Source organism: Cyprinodon variegatus, unplaced genomic scaffold (assembly GCF_000732505.1).
Source record: "Cyprinodon variegatus isolate N-32 unplaced genomic scaffold, C_variegatus-1.0 Scaffold1144, whole genome shotgun sequence".
Classification (NCBI taxonomy): domain Eukaryota; kingdom Metazoa; phylum Chordata; class Actinopteri; order Cyprinodontiformes; family Cyprinodontidae; genus Cyprinodon; species Cyprinodon variegatus.
The window spans coordinates 33042-36615 of record NW_015151597.1 but is presented as its reverse complement, the minus strand read 5'-3'; the positions used below and the strand labels follow the sequence as shown (position 1 = coordinate 36615).

Below are 3574 nucleotides of genomic sequence, written 5' to 3'. Positions count from 1 at the left end.
TACTCAGTGTGAGCGGCCATCTACAGAGGTTGACTGGGGTTCAAGAAGACGGAAGCAGAGATACGTCCAGGAAGCACACACCCAGGCAGACGAGCTCCGCGCCCGCCCACATATCAGAGGATGAAGAGAGCACATCCAGCCAGTCACAGTCAGAGAAACAGGACTGCACTGGAAAACAGGCCGATCTCCAACATCTATAAACAAAGGTGTTGATGGCAGCAGCACAGCTGATGCGGTATTTCTCTCCAGGATGGAGTCACAGCCAAACAGGAACAGACGAGATGAAGCTACTATGAGAAGAAGCAGAGAGAGCATAACGTTAGAGATTGAACTAACAGATTCTGCAGAGTGGGAGCATAGAGATGGCGCGAAGCAGAATGATGAAATGTGCTATACAAAATGTGCTTTTCAGCTACAAAGTTCTGTGACTTTGTTCAGAGTTTCTAAAGAATAGTCTAATACCCAAAATGGCCCCATACCGGATATGCTGCAGGGCGTCGCCATAAAAAGGCAGCACTCACGCGTTTAGATTTTATAAGACTTTACAAAAAATGAGTATGCAGTTGTACCAAAGAAAATATATTTTATTATATTTATCCTTTTATCTTATCTTGGAAGTCTAAGAAAGCAAAATATAGGATCTTTAATATGTGTGGCTGTAATGTGCAAAAGATCAAAGAACAAACTATGGTTGTAAATATTTTAGGTCAGTTTTGCAACGGGTCTTTTAACTTCAGTATGCAAACGAATTTAAAAGGTTGTGACATCGCTAAGCGATGACTGAAATGCGTATCTTTCTCTACCAGTGGCATTTGAGGCTTTGCATTCGTTAATGAGATTACGTCTAGTGTGGTGTCACAAGGGCACTTAGGCCCCAAGCTGTATGACTGGAAGCAGGTGGCACATTTCCTACATCCTTGCTAATAGGGATTAGGCCTCTAAAAAGAGAGAGAGAATATTTCATTTATCCCGTTCAAAAGGTATATGAGATTGGTGGTCTGTCCTTGTGCTTATCCATGCTTTCTTAATTCACAAGTTTAATAGGTGTTTAAAAAAGATATTTTTTTTCAAATCCTGAAGGTCATTGTAGAAAATAACAATTTGAGTAGAATATCTGCAGTCTGCCTTTTCAGGTCCCTGCATCCTCAGCTAAAGGAGCAGGAAGCAGGAGTCGATGATTCCTGTAGGTGTGTGACTTTGAATTTGACCTTTTGTTTCCACCAGCCTACACACAGCACTCCATTTGGTTGCACTAGTTCCATTCCTACAGGGAGAGTGAATGTCAGAGTACAGCGCCTCCAAATAGGATAAAATGATTGAGTAATGTTGTGTGGGCTTGAGTTTAGACTTCATTATGGAATTCTAGTTATTCTCTTGCAATCCTATTGCGTCCTTTCTTCTGTAATATGATGATCTTTTAATCCCTTAATGAATGTGGTAAGAAAATGAAAGAAAAATAAACACTGGAGAGCGCTAATCTCAGATTTTACCAATTTAAATTTATAAGAAAATATACATGTCTATTTTTATCAGATATTGTTTGCAAACTATGCAAAGTGCAGATTCTCTTTTTATCTGCCTTTTAAAGGTATTCATATCTTATGAATTTTATTTAAATAAATCTGAACAAAGCTGTGTTAAGCCTAGTTATTTCACATCTAAACCAATGCCCAGACATGAATCTAGCGCCTCTGATTTTGTAAATATATTTTGATCTAATTTAATAGATGTCTAAAGGAGAGCAGTCATGCAAATTGTACCTAGGAAATGAGACGCGCTTCAAAAAATGCACTTAACTGCATTTTCTGCCAGAAGCTAATAGTTTTCAGTCACTGAGGGACTTAAATAACCAAACATGTATTGATCTATTTTTGTCTGAAGTCGGTTTTCCCAGTGAAGAGAAAAAGAGAGAAAAAAATGTATTTTATGAAATACAATGATGGGGCAGATCTGTAAATTCTAATGCTAAATGTTTTTTTTTATGTGTAACTGGTGGGAAAATGTTTATCTAATTTTAAGTATGAGTGCAGCAGGACTTGCATAGGCTTACATTCAAAGACTTCTTCCAGTCATGCAACACAACTTCTGCCTTTTAAGTGACACAGTAATTACACACTAAGCTAAAGAGTTCTTTCAGTGGGTGTGAAGAATGATAGCGGTAAATGTGGAGGGAATACTGATATTCCAATGTTGTTGAAACCGCTCTTTTCTTTGTTCAAGCCCCTGCCTTGCTGCCTCCTCCCCACTGCGGCGAAGCGATCCCATTGGAGGACTGCAAAATCACGGGCTGACAATCAGGACCACAGCATGAAGGATTCTAACTGTTGCTAAGGTATTTTGAATAGTGATTTGACCATTACATGAGTTCATTTGCTATCTGTCTTCAACTGCTGACTGCTCAGAAATGGTGTGAAATCTCAGGATTACTTGGTTTCTCATCTGTGGAGCCAGACATCCTTCACCGTCACACGCTGTCTGGGGCGTCGACAGCTTCAGGGAACGTTTGTTATTGAGATTCGACCCTCATCGTGTCAGATTCCTTTATTTTCTGTTTCCTTTTAAACACTCTGCCAAGAGAAATTTGGAAAAGATTCATGCTGTCTACAGGCATGCCTCTTAAAAAGAGAGCTGGAAGAGCAAACTGGGGTTCACTTGAAGTTCAGAGTTCACATGGAGAGGCACTGATTCATTACTGCAGGTTTATATTTAACTGTATCCTCATTTGTAATGTTCTTTTTTTATTTTAATACACAATGAAATTTTATTGTGTATTGAAGTTTGGAATTACAAATAAGCCTTACAGTATTTATGCATGTTGTGCTTTTAAAATCTTAAGAGGCAGATGTCTATATCTTGAACTTTTCACATTTAGGTGCATTTTAGCCACAAAATATCTTGCATCTTATTTGGGTTTTGGGTGAATGCCTCCCTCCTCCTAAATATTACAACAAAACACTCCTACTATAAAACGTAGGGATAGGTGCATGATGCTGTAGGGATGTTTCTTTTTCAACAATGAAGGGGAAATTGGTTAAAGGTGATGAAAGAATCAATTCTGGAAAAACAAAAAACCTGTTAAAGGCTGCAAAAATCTAACGCCTAAGGCCCAGTTTTACGCTGTAGCAGGACATACAGTCATATCCGACTAAATGCAAACATGTCATCAGTGTATATGAGGGTCACAGTTTAATTTTTTCTATGATTTGATCCTCCAGCAGCTTTTTCACCTGCTATTTGAAGTTGATCCAAGTGAGGACTCTAAACATTCTTCAATATAGTGGATTTCTGTTATTACACCCTGCAGAAGGCGACAGCAGTTTTGTTTGGTCTCACCTCTTTTTTGCACATCTACCTGTCTGTTACAGAGGTATACATCGCATCCATGTAGCTTCCTCTCCTGTCAGCCCACTGAGATGGCATCGCCTCTTAGAGTATCTCCTGCTACCACTCTGGTCTACCCTTCTGCTGAAGCTCTAAATTTAGGCTCACCTTAGACTTCACAGCATCTTTATGTCTGGCTTCAGAGTGGAGACAAAAGCCGCTGGCTCCGTCTGCGATTCCGGGGGAAGCTCAT

The 3574-nt window shown here is 39.5% G+C and overlaps 1 long non-coding RNA gene across 1 annotated transcript in view; it reads left to right on the top strand.

Moving 5' to 3' along the window:
* Positions 1–2278, top strand: part of LOC107101736 — a 22360-nt gene extending 20082 nt beyond the window's left edge. Inside the window, exon 3 of the long non-coding RNA XR_001482095.1 lies at positions 2221–2278. This is a non-coding gene — a long non-coding RNA (uncharacterized LOC107101736). The remainder of the gene's footprint in view (positions 1–2220) is intronic.
* Positions 2279–3574: the final 1296 nt, after the last annotated feature.